Here is a 17117-nt window from a genome sequence, read left to right as displayed (position 1 = left end):
TGCACATTCAATGACTCACACAACAGTGTACATTTTTGATTAGCTGCAATATTTTCAGACAGAACGTTGGAGAAAAATGTTCTTATATGGGCTCTAGACATTTTACCACTCGCACTAGCTTCTAGGCTAGGCTAGGCTTACTGGTAAGGTGTCCCACCCCCTTAACTTGTGCAGTGCTCTCCCCAACCCTCAACTTGTACGGTGCTCTAACAGATAAAAGTCCACACCTGTGGAGTAACGGTCAGCGCGTCTGGCTGCGAAACCAGGTGGCCCGGGTTCGAATCCCGGTCGGGGCAAGTTACCTGGTTGAGGTTTTTTCCGGGGTTTTCCCTCAACCCAATATGAGCAAATGCTGGGTAACTTTCGGTGTTGGACCCCGGACTCATTTCACCGGTATTATCACCTTCATATCATTCAGACGCTAAATAACCTAGATGTTGATACAGCGTCGTAAAATAACCAAAAAAAAAACATCAAACACACATTACACAAACGAATGCTTTTGGGAGCTTTACAGAGATGTAAAGATGGGCCTGTATACAAATTTTGGATACGAAATTTCTGTTCGAGCCGAAATCCTTCCCTTGTAAGAATATGTAACATAGTCACTGAATCACCCTGTATCTGAGTCATTATTTCAAACTACGAGATTGTTCAGGAAAGTGCGATGCTGATTCCTCAAGTTGTGCGTCACCTGCGTGAATCCCACAGAGATGTGAGCCGCCTTGTGATGTCAGTGACGCTTACATCGCGCGGCGTGCACGAGGTGCGTTCTTTTTGTCAAGACGGATCTGAAAAGGACAATTGAACGAGGCCTTGGCCTGATGGGAGTCAGGAATAGGCCAAGTCGGTGTCAGTGGCGGGGCCACATGAGGCCCGCAAGGACTAGCGCGTGTGGATTGATATGACCCCGTCCTCGTGTTGCATGCGGCGCGGCGTGATTGTTTATCACAGAGCTAGCTAGTAACGGACATTTTATAAACCTCACATCAGGATGTGGGAGTCCTAGCCGTTTAGTTGAGGACTTCTCACAAAAGGGATCCAGAATCGAGTTAACAGTTTATTCCTTTAAAGCACATTCTTATTTTTTCATTTGTAAAACAATATATTTCGAGATTATGCGGAAATGCACGTATTTTCGATTCGCAGCGACTTTGGTCAATGTATATGGGTCATTTGCAAAATTTGTATAACAAATGGACGATTGAGAACGTCAAAATTAATAGTACATCATGCAACGAGCCTATAATGATAGTAATTAAGAAGGGAGTATGGATGTTTATGAAACGAGCGCAAGCGAGTTTCATAATTTTCATACGAGCTTCTTAATTACCATTACAGGCAAGTTTCATACGACTTTTTATGCTCGACCATATTTCTAACTTGAAATTATTCAGATGTATACATTTTATTAGCATCTGACAAGATCGGAAGTGACCTTGTAGGTCGTGAATTGTGAGATGTGCGCAGACGCGAAAGTATTGATTTTTTCAGAGGAACAATAATGTCATTGACCTTGATGTAATCCTGTTAAACTTGATATAACCTTGATTATTGAATTCGACATTGAAAAATGAGATGACAAATTGAACTTATTTGACTATTATTATTTAACGCTAATTATTATAGTAACCTTCTGCGACAGTATTGGATTTCCAGCCTCCGTGACTTTTCGCTAATTCTCTTTCGATTGCATATCCGATAATAATCGATATTTGCGGTTTTATAACGGTACAAAGCTGACTTGTCATTGGCTGAACACCTGTAAGCTGAGTTGTCATTGGCTGAACACCTGTACTTTAATGAGTAGGTGTACTTTAATGACATGCATTAAAGGACTGCTATAATTACTACATTTCGGCATGGTCGAGCATAAAGTATTATTTAGTGCATATTCTGCATGTATTAATATATTACTCGTATATTGTCCCACACGCTATTAACATCTAACTCTTCCTCAGCTTCGTCGGAAGTTGCTAAAGCAGCAAAGTTAGAATTTATAAAACAGTTATATTACCGGTTGTTCTGTATGGTTGTGAAACTTGGACTCTCACTTTGAGAGAGGAACAGAGATTAAGGGTGTTTGAGAATAAGGTTCTTAGGAAAATATTTGGGCTAAGATAGATGGATGAAGTTACAGGAGAATGGAGAAAGTTACACAACGCAGAGCTGCACGCATTGTATTCTTCACCTGACATAATTAGGAACATTAAATCCAGACGTTTGAGATGGGCAGGGCATGTGGCACGTATGTGCGAATCCAGAAATGCATATAGAGTGTTACTTGGGAGGCCGGCGGGAATAAGACCTTTGGGGAGCCCGAGACGTAGATGGAAAGATAATATTAAAATGGATTTGAGGGAGGTGGGTTATGATGGTAGAGACTGGATTAATCTTGCTCAGGATAGGGATCAATGGCGGGCTTATGTGAGGGCGGCAATGAACCTCCGGGTTCCTTAAAAGCCAGTAAGTAAGTAAGTATTAATATAGTACAATGTCTCTGCCATAGTAATCTACCACTGTACACTCACCTTGCTTTACAGCACTGTTTTGAATGATGTAACAGACATGACATGGAGTAACAGATCTGGCAGGTAACAGACTTGACAAAGCAAACAAGCACGTGCTAACCTAATTTTTTTTTTGCTTAAAAATCTTCAAAATAGCAACTTAACTACTGGACACGTGTACTATTATGTCCTGTTGATCTTGACTTTATATGTTGTTATTTGTGGAAAACACAACACAAACAGATCTGACAGAGTAAAAATGCACGCTTAGACTAAAACATAAAGCAAGAATATGACACACAAACTTGCCAAATCAAAATGGGTGAACATAGCAGTACAATCAAAATGGGTCTTTGTGCTGACATCTGTGGGATTTCTTTTTCAACTGTGTATCCATAGGAACCGAATGGTGTAACATACCTGACTGACTTACTGGACTAGAGTAATTATGTAATCATGTTTAAGGAAATATAAACTCAGACATAAATGAAGTTTTGATAATATCAAATGTTTCTTTAATTTTTTTCTCAATTGCATTATTAAACAAACCTTTATCTGGACATAATCATGCTCCATTTTAAAAACTTTAGTATGGACACGGCATTTTAGCTGTCACTATGAAAATTTTATTTTATTTTCGTGAAATCTTTCACATGAAGGAAATAATTCTTGTGACGTTTACTACGTTAGTATTGAAACTACTCACTGTTAGGAATTTATAACTCTATCGTTATAAATGCAATAATGGAAAGGGTAAGAATTGATGGACGTCATTTGTTATATAAATTCTGCAAATGACCCATATACAGTCACAGATACATTGGTCTCGGACTTTCGGGTCACGTTTTTTCGCTCAAAGTTGTATTTCGGTCGCTAGATATTGGTCAGAATTTTTAGGTCACTCGGCCTCACTTCATTTCACCTCCTTTGGTCTGATTACCTGGTTGGGTTTTTTCCGAGATTTTCCCCAAACATAAGGCAAATGCCAGGTAATCTTTTGGCAAATCCTCGGGTCTCACCTCATCTCACTACATCTCGCCAAAATATTGTAAAAATTTGTAGAAAATTTCAAAATTGTTAAATATTGTAAAAATTTTAATTGTAATATTATAAAATTTTGACTTGTTTCACATCTTAAAGCTTCATTGCTAATGTAAGATCTATGGAATATAACAAATGAAATGAAAACTCAGCACATTTGGGTCACGATTTTTCGGTCAATCATTTGAGTCACTGAAATCGGTAACTCATTTCTTTGGTTAGAATGAAAGAAGGCAATTTTTGTTACTACATTTTATTTGTGTGGTATGAACACAGAGTTTTTGTGGCATATACACAAGTTACTCATCTTCACTATTAGTTCCTTCAATATTCACCCCGAAGGGTGACTGTCTTTCCTTGTTCCAGCATCGAATATCTCTATGCTATGAAGACTAATACCAGTAGTACAGGGACATCATTTTATTTTTACTTGCATTTTTATTGTACCTGCATTTCTGAATGTACTTCACTCTCACCCCTTCACTAATGTCCTTGCTCCCGTCAGACACACAAACTTACGGCCGCTGTTGCATTCGAAGTCTTCAAGCAGTGAAGTAAACACTGCAGTGTATAGTGTGTTTCATAAATATGATTGCGTTTTCTATAGAAGAAAGAACCTATATTAATAATATCGTACTAAAAAATTATATTCAAGAAACGATAAATTCAATTTCAGAGAATATGCTTCAAAATGTTTTTAATAATATGCGTACTGAATTGAAGCCTGCATTGTAATGAACGGCAACCATTTTCAGCAACTTGTTTAAAAATTCAGATTAGCTTATTTTGAATTGAGGTGGCTAGAAGCAAAGGAATGCTAGTGACATTTGTAATAACATGAGTTAAGTGCATCCAGTGTAAGCAAAAGTATCTAAAATTTTAGTGGCAAAGGGATATTTTAATCGCATCACACATTAAAATTTAAATAAAAAATTTCACCGATTTTACGAAAGCTTAAATATTTAAACCCCATTTTCTCAAAAGTAACTTAAGTGCACTTACAGCTCTTTACTTATGACCCCCTCAATTTAAATGCACTCTCTATATTGAATGATAACATCAATAATTAATATGCTAAATAAAGTAGACATTACATAGCGAACATAGCCGCCTGAAAAGTTGAGTTTTTGAAAAAAAATGTTACTACTCTACTGTATTTTGATAAATTCCGTAAAAGTGATGATCAAACTGAAAATCGTAATATCGTATTTCCCTACAACATAAATGGATACACTACTTTTCTCTCCTCCTATACCTAGTAAAAATGATTTGTTTACATATCGCACTAGTAACATCAAACTCCTGTAATGGAAGGGGGCAACAGTGTTTCCGAGTATAGCCAGGTTAATGTTAAAAATGTTGGTAAAAATAAAGTGATGTCCCTGTACATCTCGGTGTAAGTCCACATGTTTCCCTGTCCTTCCAACGCTAGTAACGACAGGTTTTCTGTTTGTTGCACGTGTTTTTTGGTAACAGAATTCATTTAATAGTCGGCCTCGGTAGCGCAGTTAGTATACCACTGGCCTTCTGTGCTCGAGGTTGCGGGTTCGATCTCGGCCCAGGTCGATGGCATTTAAGTGTGCTTAAATGCGACAGGCTCATGTCAGTAGATTTACTGGCATGTAAAAGAACTCCTGCGGTACAAAATTCCGGCACACCGGAGACGCTGATGTAACCTCGGTAGTTGCGAGCGTCGTTAAATAAATCATAATTTAAATGTTTAAATTTTTTTGTTTAATACGAGTACAAGCATTGTTTGTTCTTCTTGCACTGAATTTATGTGCCATTTTCGCTATAGTAATGTTGTTATAATTCAGGATTTTGTAAAAGTGGTGACGGAATGAGAATTAAAGTAATTCTAAACCGAATACGAATGATGTAGCGATTGCTAGGCTAGAGACAGTACAATCGAATGATGGATACTGCTACGATAGTCAATACAATCGGATGACCATCATGCCCGTGATACCGAAACGATACCCGAGTATCGTTGTACCGTAATGTGGTATTGACCGAAATGTCTTATTGGCCGAAATGTTGTACGACCGAAAAGATTGTGACCTGAAAGGAGAGACCAAAACCGCCTGAAACAGTAATTTCACCGTCCATGATGTTGAAAAAATAATTGTTAGACAGTCATACCTAAAAGTAGATCTGTTAATGCTAGACAAACGTTTTCAAAGTAGACTATTACAGTATATGGTAGCGTGCGAATGTTTATTTTTGAGACAATTTCGTGAAGGTTGTCTTTTTGGAACTAGTGTAAAGTTTGTGAAACGAACACACAAGGGCCAAAGAGATAACTTTACAAATGTGTATCATACAGTGTTCTTTCTACGATAGCACAGATTTACATATTAAATAAATATTTCAAGTTGAGGAGGTTGTAAGGTCACGTCTAAACTCAGAACTATTAAGAAATAAGTATCCATGGAATTACAGTCTGTTTTATTCATGATCACGATTTCATGACCGTCTAAACCGACCATGTAATCAATAAAGGGGTTAGAAAGAGTTGAATTCCGTATCTTGTTGCAATGAGTGCTATAGATGTAACTTCAGAATAATACGGACTAAAATGTAAATACGAATGTTAAATTTTTTGCATATTTATGTTACGTGTAATATTTCCGTCGTGAAATATCGACGTAATGCATTAATTTCTTACTGAATGAAGTTTGTACATTGAATATTACATTTGTGCGAGATCGTGCATATTTGCTTGGTTTCCGCACAAAACCAATCCGCGGAAAGTCTAAAATTCCACATTCAGTATTCCCAACCTAACACACATAACAATTTCCCTCTTCTTACCGCTTAAGTGACATATTGATTTTATTGCTTTAGGCTTTTAACATATTATTTTTAGAGACGTTCAGTATAGTAATAATTATAAATTGGAAACTTACCACTGCAATTTCACCTAAATTGCACTGTTAATTATTGTTTTTAAATATTTGCAAAAATTAAGTAAACTCTACAACTCCACTAAAGTTACTGCATTCGTGATGCAAGTAACATTAAGGAAGCCGTGAAAAAATCAACAAGGTTCCAGACTCATCATAGACTGGGGGGGGGGAAGAAAGACATATATCACGGCCTGCTGGAGTATAGTAAACACAGGAACAGAAACAAAGATGGAGATTTCATTGCAACTAATTAGAAATTCCTCTTTCAGGTATGTAATAAACGATCTTCGCACAAAATAATGTACGATACACGAGCGGTATGTTTTCTTTCAATTCTCGGAAATTAAAAAAGCTCAACTATGTTTCGCTTCTTCAAACTTTTCCTCGAACATCAAAACTTCAACATACCGCTCTTGTAACGCATATCACTATTTCTTTGGCAGTGTGTAAAGTGATTACTTTTTTTACGCACTAGTGTTTCAAAGGCTCACTTTTAATCACTGATAACAGTTGGTAAAATGCAAATTTAAACACTATCGTAGAAAATAGTTACTTATTATACAAGTTCGTGAAGTGGGTAGTATTTCCACAGGAGTATAGGTTTGAGAAACGAAGCTTGCCGAGTTTTTCAGATACACGAATGTCAAAATACAACTTCACGAATGCGTACCATACAATGTGTTTTCTTCGATAGCCTCAAATTATTGTTTCACGCACACTTTGCTTACTTCACGCACTGGTGTTGAAAAGGCTCACTTTACACACTGCTAACAGTGCGTGAAATTGCACTTCACGCACTGTCGTGGAAAATAAGTATAATTTTATTGTTTACTACTATATGTGACTCGGCAGCAATCGCAACCGATGAATAAAGCGGCCTACAATAGCAGGCCTGCTTAAAAAATGGTTGTTTCTGGTTAAGAAATGTAACAAATTAAATCGCTTCAACAACTACTTTATTCGTAACTGCATGAAACAGTATTAAGAATGAAATATAATTATGAAAATTAGGAGACACCCGGGTTTCAACCAGGGACCTCTCGACCTGCAATGGTGTACTGGTTGATTTAAATGTGACTAGTGGCTTGTGCAGCAAATGCTGCAAACTAAGTTCATTAGACGTTCAAATAAACATTTTTCAGATTTATTTTCAATGAAGAATACCAGACATTCTGAAAGTTATTTGCTTCCATAATAATGAAACATACTCCCTCTGAATTGCTTTTTTTAGGCCAAATACTTTTTCTTGAACCTATCCAACTTCAGTTTTTGAGCTTCAACGCGAAAACGCAAGTATCAATGTCAGGACGATAGCAGTAGCTATTTCAGGTCATTGTAGATTGTAGGCAAAAGTTAAAAAAAGTCAGGTTTGCTAAGCTTTCGAACAATAGCATTTTCGTATAGCTGCTGCATTTAGAACTTGAAATGTAGAGCGTAAAATCATTTTATTCTACTAAGAGACCTTGCTGAAATGACCTGGAGACTACAAAATTTTCTAGGCCTCTTTTTTTTTTTATCAGTAAGTAATACCTTTTTATCTTTCCTTAGGAACTGTAATTTTTGCGCTCTCTCGAGCCAATACTGAAGACAATGACACTGTTGTGTATATCAATTCTCGATGCCCGTGCGTCCTACTTTAAACGGTTCAAACCTACCCGCGCAAACTAGAGTCGCTGCTTTCTCTCTCTCAGAAAGCAGGTTGGCTCGATTTTTTTTTTCCCTCTTGTGAGGGAGAAAGCAAAGATCGCGCGGCGACGAGTCACGTTGGCAATAGAAATACCCCCAGGCACTGTGACGTCAATGGCGTCCTCAACCACCATTGTTCCGAGGGGTATAAATATAACGCATCCCCGCGACTTCAGTCACTCGTTCGTCAGATGGCAAAGAGGTAGCTCTAGCGCGACCTCCGTCACTGACAGCAGTCTCCCAACCAGGCCTACGCTATGGTTGTCTTTTGTTCGGACGTGTCTGCACACGGCCACCACTCCGGGAACAGGGAGCCAAGCTGCGCCCCTGTCTCCTGTATTCTTTTCTACACTAGCCTCACTTCTTACGTATTCTAAACTTATTTTATTCTGGTCTCGCTACAAGTCTCATCACCACCTCCAACCCGCACACTTCTCTCCCCTGATCACCCTTATCTCTCACCATCCTGACTTCGACTCCCAGCTCTTATCCCGGCTGGTTCGATTAAACACAACCATCTCCTCAGCCCCCCCCTCTAGAGTCGGTAAGTCGCGAGTGCGCTCTGTTGATCCGTCGATGATAGAGGTCACCCTTCCCCGCTCCTGAAGTCGGTAAGTCGCACAGTACGCTGTGTTGATCCTCCGATGCCAGGAGCTTGTTCTCGAAGTCGGTAAGTCGCACAGCACGCTGTGTTGATCCTTCGAACTAGAGAACTAACCTTCTACCTCATTCCATCTCTCTCGTTATCCTGCCCCCCCCACAACACCCCTGAGAGCAAGCCGATTTTCCCCAGGCACTCCCGTTACCCCTACCTTCCTCTCACTCAAGTCGCACTTTACTATCACCTATCATAACTCTCCCCGCATCGAAGCCTCAGGACGAATTTCTAAACCATCAATTTCTATCACGACTCCCCCGTTACCCCTACCACAGAACTAGGAGGGAACCATAGTTACACTTTCACTGTTATTTCTGTAATAAACAATGTTACTTTAAAAACAGTCTTTCCTTTAAACTTCACCACAGTTTCGTATCACCCCACCCACAAACCACAGCCATCTTGTCACGTCACTCCCGTTTCCCCTCCCCACCTCGACAACACGTCGGAGAGCGAAACGACCAGGAGTCCGGCGTACGACAACACATATCAATATCTACACTACATCGCCATTAAGTATATGAAAAAGACCCAACCCCACTGGGCTAATAAGTATAAAAATATTTGATTTTTAATAACAATATTATTATCTTACTTAAGTTTTGTAGTTACTCGTATATAGACCTATAGCAGCCACTCAGTAAATTATAGAAATGAAGATCTAAATTAAGATATTCTCTACATTTACTTACATAACCTCAAAACCTTTCACTTTCATGTCAACAAATGTAGCATCAATATTATGTACAATTAATGAAAAATAGATGCATCATGATATTAACTATAATAATATTTAATTTCTAATGATAATAATGTCATCAAACCACCTCAAGTTTCGTAGATTTGAATATCCAATACATAGTTGCACTCAGAAAATTATTATACACTGCAGAATCAGTTTTTAATAACAAATTGAATTGAGCTCTAAATATGTCGGCAATCCTGCAGGTCATGACCTTCATGTAATAGCCTATTCTTTATTGTAGTGTGTGTTTTGTTCTGAAAGTCAATCAAGTCGGCCGTGATTCGATAAAATTAGTTCTCAAAACTGACAACAGATGGATTGTGGAAAATAGGAAAATTGTGTAGGAAAATTGACATTTCACTGAAAACTACTACTTTTCCGAAAAACTTTGGGTTCCAAGCTTCAAAATGAGGGGCCATTTATTAAATTCCGTTCAGCCGTTTTCCCGTAATTTCCATTACCAGTTCAAATTATATATATAGATTAAGTTTCACTATTGCATTGAGGGGGAATGCAGCAGTGGAGAAATCACACACTATGCTGCTGTATGCCAGTTGGCAAGGCCAGTAGCTGGCAAAGCCAGTTGTTTCCGTTGAAAATTCACACCGTCCATGAAGGATATGGTATTCAGTTGCATAATGTACACTAACGAGTATTTACTTGTTGCCACAGCAATCTTAGTAATAGTTGAAAGCGAAATGCATCGTGAACCATGACGCCGACTGCTTCGGATATGTCCGAGGTATAGCTCGATATGGAGGGAGTGACTTGATCAAGGATTTAATATTGGACGACGTGAACGAGTTGACTCTCCAGTAATAATAATAATAATAATAATAATAATAATAATAATAATAATAATAAGAGTTCGGGTAGAAGAAGATATCAGATTATAGACGACATTAAGATATATGGATCATATTCGGAGACTAAGAGGAAGGTAGAAAATAGGAAAGATTGGAGAATGCTGGATTTGCAGTGAAAGACCTGTAAAATATAGGCCTATGACTGGAACAAAACTGTTTCCAATATACTGCGGCCACCAACTCATTGGCACTTTCCATGTAAAAGGTTTTTCTTTCAGTCGAACAAGAAGGATGACGTCCTAGTGAAGGGTGAAGGTCATACAGAAGTGAGTCTGGTCAACAAGAGCATTTGTAAGAAGAACAAAAAATAAATAAATATTGTGTCACCAAGCATAATGCTGCCAGGAGTACAAGTGTCACAATTGAAAATAAATTACGTAACTGCTTTCCTGGCAAAACATTTTGGCAATGACTGGAAATCACTTCATACATTATCCTACTATGCACGTATTGCTAACAGGCTGGAAAACTTGGATGAAAATCAAATTTCTTCTATGAATGAAGAAGAAAATGTGTATGACCATGCCTGTGAAATAGGTGATTGGTTAATTAATAATTCAGTTTCTTTTGTGATGAAAAGGTAACAATTATGACAAAGAAACGCTTCCTCACGTCTTGGGTTTCTGCCATCATGGAGAATTGGTCCGAATCAACAGACATAATACGATTCGTTCTCTCATCGCATCTTCAATCCGTCAGAATGCTTCCTATGAGGTTTATGAGGAGGTTGGTTGCGTCTCTTCTGATGGCTTTATTAGACGCGCTGATATCATCATAATTGATCGGCAGAAGGATAAGGGTGTCATTCTTGATCCCACAATCCGTTTCGAGATGCATGAGCAACAGCCACAAGAGGTGTGTCGTGAAAAACAAGTCATATATGAGCCTTGTTGTCAGCATCTCAGAGCACAATACCACATCACACATTGGACAGTTTTTGGGCTCATGTTCGGTGCCCGTGGCACGATCCCACGAGAAACTTTAAATCAACTTAAACAATTTAAAATTTCTGATGTAACGATTGATGCCATAAGATCTCATGTGTTAAAATCATCCTTAGCTATAATTAGTAATCATTTGTAACCAACAAACTTTTATTGTAAATGATTTCCTATGTTTTCATATCATTTATCCTAATGTTTTCTTTTTCCTTTCAAATTTTCACACAATTGGTTTTCATGATTATTCGTTATGAATTGATTAGTAGGCCGATCTATTCGAACCCTTATTTAGGGCGGCTTTTTTTTTATAAAAAAAATGTAACATTGGATTTAAAATAATACATTGTATATAATATAATAGTTATTTGCTTTCAAACCAATATGTCATTTTATTCATTTGCAAACCCAGATAGATCACAGAACAATTTTCAAAATCAGATATACTAAATATATTTTCTCTATTATCTACTAATTATGCAATAATGTCACTGCCATACATCATGGAACATTACAATATTCCATAAAAAATATATCCTCAAAATATTAAAATTAAGTTCTGAACTGTCAGTCAAGTTACAGCGAGTTCAGAATATGTGCGTCAGATACGTATGCAACATCCGACGATACGATCACATATCACCGTCCTTCGCAAGTCTTTCGTAGCTCCGACTTAAAGAACGTAGAACTTTACACTCTTTGTCATTACTCTTTCGAATTCTGCACACTTCAACACCAAATTACCTTTCGTCTCGTTTCTCTTATCTATACTCTAACCACGACGTAAATACCAGATCACTTATCTGTGGCACGTTAAGTATACCTCTTCATAGAACATCTCGTTATTCATCATCTTTTACAGTATCCACCTCGCGACAATGCAATTCCCTGTCACAAAGTATTAGGGGCTGCAAGACAATAAACACTTTTAAAAACAGCTTACAAGATAACCTTCTTAGCATTTCACTCCAATCATACTGACTTAAGCTATCACTGTCTACATTGTTGCTCCTTCCTTTAGACATGCATCCTGATAGTGCTGTGTTTTCAAAATTGTCTCATAATAATCTCTTTCTATTATCTAACATTATTAAAAATATATTAACATTCTATGTATTTTAGCTTAATTCTGCTACACAGTTTATTTCAGTGTTTAATTAATAGTTCATAGTATTTTGTTGTTTAATTCGTAAATAACTCTTGTATACATGTAACTCTTATCTAAATCAAATTGTTGAATTCTTTGTAAGTTCATACATATGTATGTATACTTTTTGCTGGTTGAGTGGAAGAGAAGGCCTTATGGCCTTAACTCTGCTAGCTAAAATAAATTATTATTATTATTATTATTATTATTATTATTATTATTATTATTATTTACTTACTGGCTTTTAAGGAACCCGGAAGTTCATTGCCGTCCTCACATAAGCCCGCCATTGGTTCCTATCCTGAGCAAGATTAATCCATTCTCTATCATCATATCTCACCTCCCTCAAATCCATTTTAATATTATCTTCCCATCTACGTCGCGGCCTACCTAAAGGTCTTTTTCCCTCTGGCCTCCCAACTAACACTATATGCATTTCTGGATTCGCACATACGTGCTACATGCCCTGCCCATCTCAAACGTCTGGATTTAATGTTCCTAATTATGTCAGGTGAAGGATACAATGCGTGCAGTTCTGTGTTGTGTAACTTTCTCCATTCTCCTGTAACTTCATCCCTCTTAGCCCCAAATATTTTCCGAAGCACCTTATTCTCAAACACCCTTAACCTATGTTCCTCTCTCAAAGTGAAAGTCCAAGTTTCACAACCATACAGAACAACCGGAAATATAACTGTTTTATAAATTCTAACTTTTAGATTTTTCGACAGCAGACTGGATGATAAAAGTTTCTCAACCGAATAATAACAGCATTTCCCATATTTATTCTGTGTTTAATTTCCTCCCGAGTGTCATTTATATTTGTTACTGTTGCTCCCAGATATTTGAACTTCTCCACCTCTTGAAAGGATAAATTTCCAATTTTTATATTTTCATTTCGTACAATATTCTCGTCACGAGACATAATCATATACTTTGTCTTTTCGGGATTTACTTCCAAACCTATGTCTTTACTTGCTTCAAGTAAAATTCCCGTGTTTTCCCTAACCGTTTGTGGATTTTCTCCTAACATATTCACGTCATCCGCATAGACAAGCAGCTGATGTAACCCGTTCAATTCCAAACCCTCTCTGTTATCCTGGACTTTCCTAATGGCATATTCTAGAGCAAAGTTAAAAAGTAAAGGTGATAGTGCATCTCCTTGCTTTAGCCCACAGTGAATTGAAAACGCATCTGACAGAAACTGACCTATACGGACTCTGCTGTACGTTTCACTGAGACACATTTTAATTAATCGAACTAGTTTCTTGGGAATACCAAATTCAATAAGAATATCATATAAAACTTTTCTCTTAACACTTATAAAAGATAACCTTCTTAGCGGTTTTCCTTTATACTGAAAAATTATGTTTTAGTGATGTATCTGATTTTGCAACTAAACGCCTCAATTGCAAGTAAACGAACATTATGCTCGTTAAATTGATATTTGATATAGTTTGCATTAATTAGTTCTCCTTAAAATATAGGTTAATGTAAGTTCCCTTGAAAAGTGGAAGAAAAAGGCTAAAATTGCGATGAGGAAATCACATAGAACCAGTTGCGCCGCAAGCTAGTGCCCATTCATCCGTTCTTCAATGTAAGGTTAGCGAGCGAAGCATTCGAATGACCATGGAATTGGGCGGCAAGTGCTGGAGACGTTTTCACTCTCTATTTCATTCGGTCCCCCTCCGCCGTTAGGACGGACGCATTTCTCTTCCAGCTGTGTTAGTAGCGGCCACGTTAGTTGGTCACGTCATACTTCTGGGTACTGCGATTGTTCACATTACTACCTCCTCTCCGTTCACAGTTTCGGTGTTACCTCATTGGTTTATCCAGCTGCGATCCGTCATTCGTGTGGCATTCGTCGCTGTCCGCCCGATATGAAGAGAAATATCACGACTATCTTCTCAGTTTGAATCTGTTCTGTGTAGTGTTTTGAAGTGTTGCACTGTTGCAATCAGTAATTGACTTTGAGCGTGTGTTTGGCATATGGTGTGTGTGAATATATAAAATTTCTGTGCCGTGTGCACAAGTAGAGAGCAAGCACTTTTAGTTCCAACCAGTCACCTAGGATTTAGTGGTGCCGTGTGATTATAGGAGTCATTTTTTTAACGGATTCGGTACATGACGCAGCCTTACTTCAGGTGATCAGTGGCGCCAACATATCATCATCATTCGCAGTGATAATCTACTTAATTTTGGAATCCAGCTATTGTAAGTTAATAATTTATCTATATATTATTATAAAGGGAAGTGTAATTCTGTTATCGTCTTCAAAAAAATAGTTTTCTTATATCTATATCACTGTGCACGTGACATACAATAAACTGTGCCTCTTATCTTGTTATATCAATTGTCCGCTACTTTATAACCTAGAATCGTTATTAGTCTGTCTTTTATGTATTACATATGAAGTATTGGAAGTAACAAAAAATGCACAGATCTAGATAGATTTAGTATCGAGTAGCTATTTTCTTATAAATTTCCACTAATTTTTTTCTAACTTACATTCATGTTTTCGTATTATAATATTACAGTTGCTATAGCTACAGATTTTGAAATGCTTTTACTTTATGACTGTGGATTTCATGTAAAACACAATCGTGTGGACTTCATCTTTTATAAAATTACTGGCTTAATTATCTGAAAGGGGATAATATTAATATAGATGTATTTTAAATTATTCCTTGTCATCTTTATCTTATGTTATATTCTTTAATGGGGTGTTATGTCTCCAAAGATTGATCTTTCAGTCATTCTTGTGTTCGTCTTTTGTCGCGGTTTTCTTTAGATTCGTATTCTTGAAACTATTTAGCAAAACTGTTTCCGTTCTTTTAACTTACTGGTAATTGATGATTTGTGCTATCAAGCCGAGTTTTTCTCTATTAGTTTAATTTCAAAATGTTCTTTAGCCCACTGCTTACCTCTCTTATTTTTGTTTGCGGTATTTGTGTTATTCCCTTTTATTTTTAGTAGAGGTTTAACATTCAATCCATGCAATAGAATGTATCACTGCTAATTCGTAGAAAAATTGTAGTTCTCTCATTGCAGTACAATATGTTACGAATACAATAACACTTCCGAAAATTAAGTGTTACGTTAAATATTACTAACGGTAATTTTAGCCAAAACGGTTACTAATTACTATGGCTACTGCAAAATCGGCAGATATGGTCACTATGCGAATGTAATTATATCCGGAATTAATACTGTTACGGATCCACACCTGTGAAGTAACGGTTAGCGCGTCTGGCCGCGAAACCAGGTAGCGCGGGTTCGATTCCCGGTCGGGGCAAGTTAAGGCTGGTCCACAATAAACCGGGAACGGAAACGACAACAAGAACGAGAACGGAAATATTAAAATGTATGTAAATGTGGGGATTCACAATTAATGAGAAGCTTGCCGGAGCCCGTGAACGGGAACGTGAAAATTAATTGTGAATGCTCACATTTAAATACATTTAACTATATTTCCGTTCTCGTTCTCGTTTCCGTTCCCGGTTTATTGTGGACTAGCCTTTACCTGGTGGAGGTTTTTTCTGGGTTTTCCCTCAACCCAATATGAGCAAATGATGAGTAACTTTCGGTGCTGGACCCCGGACTCATTTCACCGGCATTATCACCTTCATCTCATTCAGACGCTAAATAACCAAAGATGTTGATAGAGCGTCGTAAAATAACCTACTAAAAATAATACTGTTACGGTAGTCAGCATTACAAAAGCAACTTGGTAGTGAGAAGTAATTGATAATTTATTTACACTTAAGGGGGTTAGGTACAGCACAGTAAACTGCCAGCATTTGAATTTTGAAAAAAATATATATATATTTATATTTTTTAATCGTAAAAATATTTTTATCATATAGCAGAAGGACAGTGTTTTACACATACTAATTTTCATTATTGTACAAGAAACTGTAATGGAGGAAGAAAATGTTGAATATTTCCAAAATTTTACTCCCTTAAGCTGTACGTAACCCTCAAGTGTTTAGGAATGTGCCGAAAAATAGTTACCACCGCTGCCGATTTCGCAACACCCATATTTAGTAACCAGTTCGTGTAAGATTAACTCAGAAATCATTACTATTTCTATTATTTTAAAATGTGATTCGCCTTTATTGGTTAGTTTTAAAGATTTATTTTAGGTCGCGTAACTGCTGGATCTTTTTGCGACCGCAATATATACATAGGCCTACAGGAAAATACAATAACGATAAACAATGGAGATTACAGTAAAAACACTATGTTACAATTCTGGAAGTACAAGAAAAGGAACAAATAGTGCATGACAATAAGAATTTGCAATTATATCACATAATACAAAGATGTATCTTTAAAGTATCGTCTTTGTTTTGTCGATAAAAGAAAGTACGATATTGTAATAACTCAAAACTATAGGATTATGCATATTATGTCAGTCTTTCACCCTAGAGGCCTAGATTGTGTGAACACGTAAACAATATTATTTGTGACCGTTTTGTTTTATAGGGTTCTTATTCATACCGCAATAATAATGTATTAATATCTTGTCTTGTTTGTGTGACATTGGAACCGGCTTCAAAAAAACCGCCTCCAAGGTTGAAATTCAAAGCAAAAGATCTGCAACCAATAGCAGACCTG

The 17117-nt window shown here is 37.2% G+C and overlaps 1 protein-coding gene across 2 annotated transcripts in view; it reads left to right on the top strand.

The window, feature by feature from the left end:
• The window catches only part of ZnT63C (zinc transporter 63C), a 239585-nt gene that overhangs the window by 93330 nt on the left and 129138 nt on the right, over window positions 1-17117 (top strand). Inside the window, exon 1 of one of the 2 annotated variants that reach the window (XM_069824502.1) lies at window positions 14170-14711. The exons of the other annotated variant lie outside the window; for it this stretch is intronic. The gene's annotated coding sequence lies outside the window, so the exon portion shown is untranslated. Of the gene's footprint in view, window positions 1-14169; window positions 14712-17117 lie in introns of those variants that run through there. 2 annotated transcript variants of the gene reach the window in all.

The sequence above is a fragment of the Periplaneta americana genome, chromosome 4 (genome assembly GCF_040183065.1).
Source record: "Periplaneta americana isolate PAMFEO1 chromosome 4, P.americana_PAMFEO1_priV1, whole genome shotgun sequence".
In the NCBI taxonomy this organism is placed as follows: domain Eukaryota; kingdom Metazoa; phylum Arthropoda; class Insecta; order Blattodea; family Blattidae; genus Periplaneta; species Periplaneta americana.
The sequence above is the reverse complement of the archived record's forward strand: the minus strand, read 5'-3'. Positions and strand labels throughout refer to the sequence as shown.